The sequence below is a fragment of the Arachis stenosperma genome, chromosome 1 (assembly GCF_014773155.1).
Source record: "Arachis stenosperma cultivar V10309 chromosome 1, arast.V10309.gnm1.PFL2, whole genome shotgun sequence".
Classification (NCBI taxonomy): domain Eukaryota; kingdom Viridiplantae; phylum Streptophyta; class Magnoliopsida; order Fabales; family Fabaceae; genus Arachis; species Arachis stenosperma.
This window is the reverse complement of record NC_080377.1, coordinates 108,422,404-108,430,748: the sequence shown is the minus strand read 5'-3', so window position 1 is coordinate 108,430,748 and position 8,345 is coordinate 108,422,404. Positions and strand designations below refer to the sequence as shown.

Here is an 8,345-nt window from a genome sequence, read left to right as displayed (position 1 = left end):
AGTTTTTAGCTGAATTCTTGCAAATCTGTGACACAGTCAAGACTAATGGGGTTAACCCTGAGGTCTATAGATTGATGCTATTCCCTTTTGCTGTAAGAGACAGAGCTAGAATATGGTTGGATTCTCAACCTAAAGAAAGCCTGGACTCTTGGGAAAAGCTAGTCAATGCCTTCTTGGCAAAGTTCTTTCCACCACAAAGATGGAGTAAGCTTAGAGTGGAAGTCCAAACCTTCAGACAGAAGGATGGAGAATCCCTCTATGAAGCTTGGGAAAGATACAAACAATTAATCAGAAGATGTCCTTCAGGCATGCTTTCTGAATGGAGCATCATAGGCATTTTCTATGATGGTCTCTCTGAACTATCCAAGATGTCCTTGGATAGCTCTGCTGGAGGATCTCTTCATCTGAAGAAGACGCCTGCAGAAGCTCAAGAATTGATTGAAATGGTTGCAAATAACCAATTCATGTACACTTCTGAAAGGAATCCTGTGAACAATGGGACTAGTCAGAAGAAAGGAGTTCTTGAGATTGACACTCTGAATGCCATATTGGCTCAGAATAAAATATTGACTCAACAAGTCGATTTGATTTCTCAAAGTCTATCTGGGATGCAAAATGCACCAAACAGTACTAAGGATGCTTCATCTGAGGAAGAAGCCTATGATCCTGAGAACCCTTCCATGGAAGAGGTGAATTACATGGGAGAACCCTATGGAAACACCTATAATTCTTCATGGAGAAATCACCCAAATCTCTCATGGAAGAATCAAGAGAGACCTCAACAAGGTTTCAATAACAATAATGGTGGAAGAAACAGGTTTAGCAATGGCAAGCCTTTTCCATCATCTTCTCAGCAACAGACAGAGAGTTCTAAGCAGAATACTTCTGACTTAGCAACAATGGTCTCTGATCTAATAAAGACCACTCAAAGTTTCATGAATGAAACAAGGTCCTCCATCAGAAATTTGGAAGGACAAGTGGGTCAGCTGAGCAAGAAAGTTACTGAACTCCCTCCTAGCACTCTCCCAAGTAATACAGAAGAAAATCCAAAAGGAGAGTGCAAAGCCATCAACATGGCCGAATATGGAGAGGAAAGAGAGGAAGAAGACGCCACTGAGAAAGACCTCAGTGGGCGTGCACCACTCTCCTCTGAGTTCCTCAATGAGGAACAATGGGAATCTGAGGCTCAAAATGAGACCATAGAGATCCCATTGGACTTACTTCTGCCATTCATGAGCTCTGATGAGTATTCTTCCTCTGAAGAGGATGAGTATGTTACTGAAGAGCAAGTTGCTAAATACCTTGGAGCAATCATGAAACTAAATGACAAGTTATTTGGAAATGAGACTTGGGAGGATGAACCTCCCTTGCTCACCAAAGAACTGGATGACTTGTCTAGGCAGAAACTGCCTCAAAAGAGGCAGGATCCTGGGAAGTTTTCTATACCTTGTACCATAGGCACCATGACCTTCAAGAAGGCCTTGTGTGACTTAGGGTCAAGTGTAAACCTCATGCCCCTCTCTGTAATTGAGAAATTAGGGATTTTTGAGGTACAAGCTGCAAGAATCTCATTAGAGATGGCAGACAATTCAAGAAAACAAGCTCATGGACTTGTAGAGAATGTTTTGGTGAAGATTGAAGACCATTACATCCCTACTGATTTCATAGTCCTAGAGACTGGGAAGTGCATAGATGAATCCATCATCCTTGGCAGACCCTTCCTAGCCACATCAAAGGCTGTGATTGATGTTGACAGAGGAGAATTGATCATTCAAGTAAATGAAGAATCCTTGGTGTTTAAGGCCCAAGGACATCCCTCTATCATCATGGAGAGGAAGCATGAAGAGCTTCTCTCAAAACAGAGCCAAGCAGAGCCCCCACAGTCAAACTCTAAGTTTGGTGTTGGGAGGCCACAACCAAACTCTAAGTTTGGTGTTGAAACCCCACATTCAAACTCTAAGTTTGGTGTTGGGAGGTTTCAACACGGTTCTGAGCATTTCTGAGGCTCCATGAGAGCCCTCTGTCAAGCTAATAACATTAAAGAAGCGCTTGTTGGGAGGCAACCCAATGTTTTATAATTAATTATTTTCTTTTGTTATTTTATCTTTTTTGTAGGTTGATGATCATAAGAAGTCACAAAAACAATGAAAAAAGCAAAAACAGAATGAAAAACAGGAAGAAAAACAGCACACCCTGGAGGAGAAGAAGCTGGCGTTCAAACGCCAGTAATGCTAGCTGTTGGGCGTTTAACGCCCAGTCTGGCACCATTCTGGGCGTTTAACGCCAGAAAGGGGCACCAGACTGGCGTTAAACGCCAGTAAAGGGCAACAACCTGGCGTTAAACGCCAGGAATGGGCATCAGCCCGGCGTTTAACGCCAGAAATGGCTCAAAACGTGATTTTGAGCAACATTTGGTGCAGGGATGACTTTTCCTTGACACTACAGGATCTGTGGACCCCACAGGACCCTACCATCACTCTCTCTCTTCTTCCCCTATTCACCAATCACCTCAACACCTCTTCCCCAAAAACCCCTCACCTATCAAATCCCATCTTTCTCTTCACCACTCACATCCATCCTTCATAAAACCCCACCAACCTCACCCTTCAAATTCAAACCACTTTCCCTCCCAAACCCACCCATAATGGCCGAACCTTTACCCCCCTCTCTCCTATAAATACCCTTCTTCAACTCTTCATTTTCACACAACCTAAACCCCCTTTCTTACCCTTCTTGGCCGAACACACTACCATCTCCCTTCTTCCTCATTTCTTCTTCTTCTATTCTCTTCTTTCTTCTTTTGCTCGGGGACGAGCAAACATTTTAAGTTTGGTGTGGTAAAAGCGTTGCTTTTTCGTTTTTCCATAACCATTTATGGCATCCAAGGCCGGAGAAACCTCTAGAAAGAGGAAAGGGAAGGCAAAAGCTTCCACCTCCGAGTTATGGGAGATGGATAGATTCCTCTCAAGGGTGCATCAAGACCACTTCTATGAAGTTGTGGCCTTGAAGAAGGTGATCCCCAAAGTCCCCTTTTCACTCAAAAAGGGTGAATATCCGGAGATCCGCTATGAGATCCGAAGAAGAGGTTGGGAAGTTCTTACCAACCCCATTCAACAAGTCGGAATCTTGATGGTTCAAGAGTTCTATGCCAATGCATGGATCACAAAGAACCATGACCAAAGTGTGAACCCGAATCCAAAGAATTATCTCACTATGGTTCGGGGGAAATACTTGGATTTTAGTCCGGAGAGTGTGAGGGTGGCGTTCAACTTGCCTATGATGCAAGGAGATGAGCATCCTTACACTAGAAGGGTCAACTTTGATCAAAGGTTGGACCAAGTCCTCACAACCATATGTGAAGAGGGCGCACAATGGAAGCAAGATTCAAGAGGAAAGCCGGTCCAATTGAGAAGGCATGACCTCAAGCCCGTGTCTAGAGGATGGTTAGAGTTCATACAACGCTCAATCATCCCCACTAGCAACCGGTCCGAAGTTACCATAGACCGGGCCATCATGATCCATAGTATCATGATTGGAGAAGAAATAGAGGTTCATGAGGTTATAGCCCAAGAACTCTATAAGGTGGCGGACAAGACCTCCACCTTGGCAAGGTTAGCCTTTCCTCATCTCATTTGTCACCTCTGTTATTCAGTTGGAGTTGACATAGAGGGAGACATTCCCATTGATGAGGACAAGCCCATCACCAAGAAAAGGATGGAGTACACAAGAGATCTCACTCATCATGAGATCCCTGAGATTCCTCAAGGGATGAATTTTCCTCCACAAAACTATTGGGAGCAACTAAACACCTCCCTAGGAGAACTAAGTTCCAACATGGGACAACTGAGGGTGGAGCATCAAGAACACTCCGTCATCCTTCATGAAATTAGAGAAGATCAAAGAATCATGAGGGAGGAGCAACAGAGACAAGGAAGAGACATTGAGGAGCTCAAGCACTCCATAGGATCTTCAAGAGCAAGAAAGAGCCGCCATCACTAAGGTGGACCCGTTCCTTGATTTCCTTGTTCTTTATTCTTCTGTTTTTCGATTTTTATGCTTATGGTTATCCATGTTTGTGTCTTGTGATCATTATTGTCTTAGTGTCTATGCCTTAAAGTTATGAATGTCCTATGAATCCATCACCTTTCTTCAATAAAAACGTGCCTAATTGATAAAAGAAAGAATTGCATGAATTTTGAATTTTATAATAGTTTAATTATTTTGATGTGGTGGTAATATTTTTGCTCTCTGAATGTATGCTTAAACAGTGCATATGTCTTTTGAATTTGTGGTTCATGAATGTTGGCTCTTGAAAGAATGATGAAAAAGGAGACATGTTACTGAGGATCTGAAAAATCAATAAAATGATTCTTGAAGCAAGAAAAAGTATTTCAAAAAAAAAAAAAACGAAAAAAAAAGAGAAAGAGAAAAAAAAAAAAGAAAAAAGAGAGGAATAAGAGTTGTGATCCAAGGCAATAAGAGTGTGCTTAAGAACCCTGGACACCTCTAATTGGGGACTTTAGCAAAGCTGAGTCACAATCTGAAAAGGTTCACCCAATTATGTGTCTGTGGCATGTATGTATCCGGTGGTAATACTGGAAGACAGAGTGCTTTGGGCCACAGCCAAGACTCAATAAATAGCTATGTTCAAGAATCATCATACTTTACTAAGAGAATCATTAACACTATCTGGATTCTAAGTTCCTAAAGAAGCCAACCATTCTGGATTTCAAGGGATAGAGTGAGATGCCAAAACTGTTCGGAGGCAAAAAGTTAAAAGCCCCGCTCATCTGATTAATACTGATCTTCACAGATGTTTTTGGAATTCATTGCATATTCTCTTCTTTTTATCTTATTTGATTTTCAGTTGCTTGAGGACAAGCAACAATTTAAGTTTGGTGTTGTGATGAGCGGATAATTTGTATACTTTTTGGCATTGTTTTTAGTATGTTTTTGATATGATATAGTTAGTTTTTAGTATATTTTTATTAGTTTTTAATTAAAATTCACTTTTCTGGACTTTACTATGAGTTTGTGTATTTTTCTGTGATTTCAGGTATTTTCTGGCTGAAATTGAGGGACCTGAGCAAAAATCTGATTCTGAGACCAAAAAGGACTGCAGATGCTGTTGGATTCTGACCTCCCTGCATTCGAAGCAGATTTTCTGGAGCTACAGAGACCCAATTGGCGCGTTCTCAACGGCGTTGGAAAGTAGACATCCTGGGCTTTCCAGCAATATATAATAGTCCATACTTTGCCCAAGATTTGATGGCCCAAACCGGCGTTCAAAGTCACCTCAAGGAATCCCAGCGTTAAACGCTGGAACTGGCACCCAAATGGGAGTTAAACGCCCAAACTGGCACCAAAGCTGGCGTTTAACTCCAAGAAGAGTCTCTACACGAAATTGCTTCATTGCTCAGCCCAAGCACACACCAAGTGGGCCCGGAAGAGGATTTTTATGTCATTTACTCATTTCTGTACACCCTAGGCTACTAGTTTCTTATAAGTAGGACCTTTTACTATTGTATGAGAATCTTTTGATCACTTTTAGATCTCTAGATCATCTTTGGACATTTTAGTTCTTAGATCATTGGGAGGCTGGCCATTCGGCCATGCCTAGACCTTATGCTTATGTATTTTCAACGGTGGAGTTTCTACACACCATAGATTAAGGTGTAGAGCTCTGCTGTACCTCGAGTATTAATGCAATTACTATTGTTCTTCCATTCAATTCCGCTTGTTCTTTGTCCAAGATATCACTTGTTCTTCAACATGATGAAGGTGATGATTGACGCCCATCACCATTCTTACCCATGAACAAGGTGACTGACAACCATTCTTGTTCTACAAGCATCTGAGGCTTAGTGAATATCTCTTGGATTCTTTAATCGGAGTCTTCGTGGTATAGGCAAGAACTGATGGCAGCATTCAAGAGAATCCGGAAGGTCTAACCTTGTCTGTGGTATTCTGAGTAGGATTCAATGACTGAATGACTGTGACGTGCTTCAAACCTGTAACCTACTGGGCGTTAGTGACAGACGCAAAAGAGTTATTCTATTCCGGTAGGGGAGGGAACCGAACCGGTGATTGGCCGTACTGTGACAGAGTATTGAGCATTAGCTTTCACTGCGAGGATGGGAGGTAGCTGCTGACAACAGTGAGACCCTATACGAGCTTGCCATGGAAAGGAGTAAGAAGGGTTGGATGAAGACAGTAGGAAAGCAGAGAGACGGAAGGGAAGGCATCTTCATGCGCTTATCTGAAGTTCCTACCAATGAATTACATAAGTATCACTATCTTTATCTTTTATGTTATTTTCGTTCATCACCATATACATCTGAGTTTGCCTGACTAAGATTTACAAGATGACCATAGCTTGCTTCAATACTAACAATCTCCGTGGGATCGACCCTTACTCACGTAAGGTTTATTACTTGGACGACCCAGTGCACTTGCTGGTTAGTTGTGCGAAGTTGTGTAATGCCATGGTATTGAGCGCACCAAGTTTTTGGAGCCATTACCAGGGATTATGAGAGTTGTGAAAAATATAGTTCACAATTTCGCGCACCAGAAGACCCGGAGTCCAAATACTCCGGTTAATTCTTATTGGGGTTTGTACTTGTAATAACTCAAATTTTTGATGTGAGAATTGTTTGATGGTTTGGAGCTATGCTTACAATGAAGTAGTTCTTATTTCTATAAGAAGGAAATCTAGACCATCGAGAAAATCTCATTCATCAAAATGGCACCGTTGCCGGGGATTGCAATGGTGTTATGTTATTGGCTATTGTATATATTGTGAATAGCTTGATTTTTGGTTTGTTTGTTAGCTTTTGCTAGTTGTAGGATTTTTGTTCTCCTTGTTTCTTGTTAGATTTTGTTTTATTTTCTCTTTTACTATGAATTCTCATCCTTTTGGCTATGAGCATGGTTACAACTATGTTGTAGGAAATGGAAGCTTCAATGAGGATGTGCACCAAGGATTTGGAGATCAAATGTGGGAGGAGCCCCAAGCTTATGGACAACCTTATTGGCAACAACCTCCTCTGGCTTCTTATGGGTACAATTCAAATCTCGATGCATACCAATCTAATGTATGTGATGACCCTCATTGTGGTTGTCAACCACAATCATCATATTCATATGAACCCCCTCTTCAATTAGCCCTTCACCATACTCACAAACCTCATACCACCATTCACCTCCGTATGATCCCAACCCATATCCACAATACCAACCACCTTATCAACCATATCTAGAGCCACCACCTTTCCAATACCAATACCCCTATGAACCACAAAGTCCATACACACCACCTCAAGAATTTCACCAATATGAACCACCTTCCAATTACAACAACCTTCCCCCAAACAATGAACCCTCTCTTCCACCATCGCCTCCTGATGAAGCCCCCATACTAGAATTGAGAGATCTTGAATCTCATCTCTTAAGGCGACCAAGAGGAGGATGAAAAGAAGTTTACGGAGTTAAGAGAAAAAATGGCATCATGGTAGAAGCCATTGGTGACATAGTCTCCTCCTGCCTAAGGATATGCAATCAAGGCACTCCCATTGTTGAATGTGGAGAAGTGCCCAAGGAGCTTGGTGTGGGAATGAACTTGAAGCTCCAAGGTGAAGAAGAGGAGCTAAAGCAAGAAATGCAACAAGAGGAGAAGGTAGAGATGATTGAACCAACGAAAGTAGTAGTTGGCACCTTAGGATATGTTGAGTACATAGAGGAATCACAAGTTGAAGAGCCTTCTTCCATGGAATTTAAAGTTTATGTTGAGGAGGAGAGTGCACAAACTCCAAGGCACAATGTGATTGAAGAATTGGAAGAAGTGACCCAAGAAATAGGTCCTCCTATTTATGATGATTCCGCATCAACATATGATCCTTTTGAGTTTGAAGAGTCTTTCCCCACTATACTTAGAATTGATGATGAGGTAGATTTTACTAAACGTCCTATCTATGATTTGAGTGATGGGGAAGAGATTGAAAGCATTGATTATGAAGAATGAGAACTTGAGGAAGCTTGGCAAGGGGTGAAGCTTGAAGAACCTTGCCAAGTGGTGGAAGCCTCTAGGAGAGGATGGACGGGAGTAGAGCGCGCCTTGTCAAGATCATTGGGAATTCCTCCACCTAGGTTGTCATCCAATCCTTCATTTAAGTGGGTAAAACTTCTAACTCTTAGCTCTATTATCCCACTTAAATTTGGTTTGTTTGAGACGGATGGCCAACTTAGGGCGCTTTGCGGAATTAAGCATAAGAGGAGGATGTTTAGTGGTTGGCATTGTAAGTCTAGGCTCATTATGGTTGAAGTTTCTAGGAGCAAGGGTTGGACTA

At 41.9% G+C, this 8,345-nt stretch overlaps 1 non-coding gene across 1 annotated transcript; it reads right to left on the bottom strand.

Moving 5' to 3' along the window:
* Nucleotides 1-206: 206 nt before the first annotated feature.
* Nucleotides 207-310, bottom strand: LOC130952876 (small nucleolar RNA R71). Its single transcript, XR_009075056.1, has one exon. It is a non-coding gene; the product is annotated as a small nucleolar RNA R71 (small nucleolar RNA).
* Nucleotides 311-8,345: the final 8,035 nt, after the last annotated feature.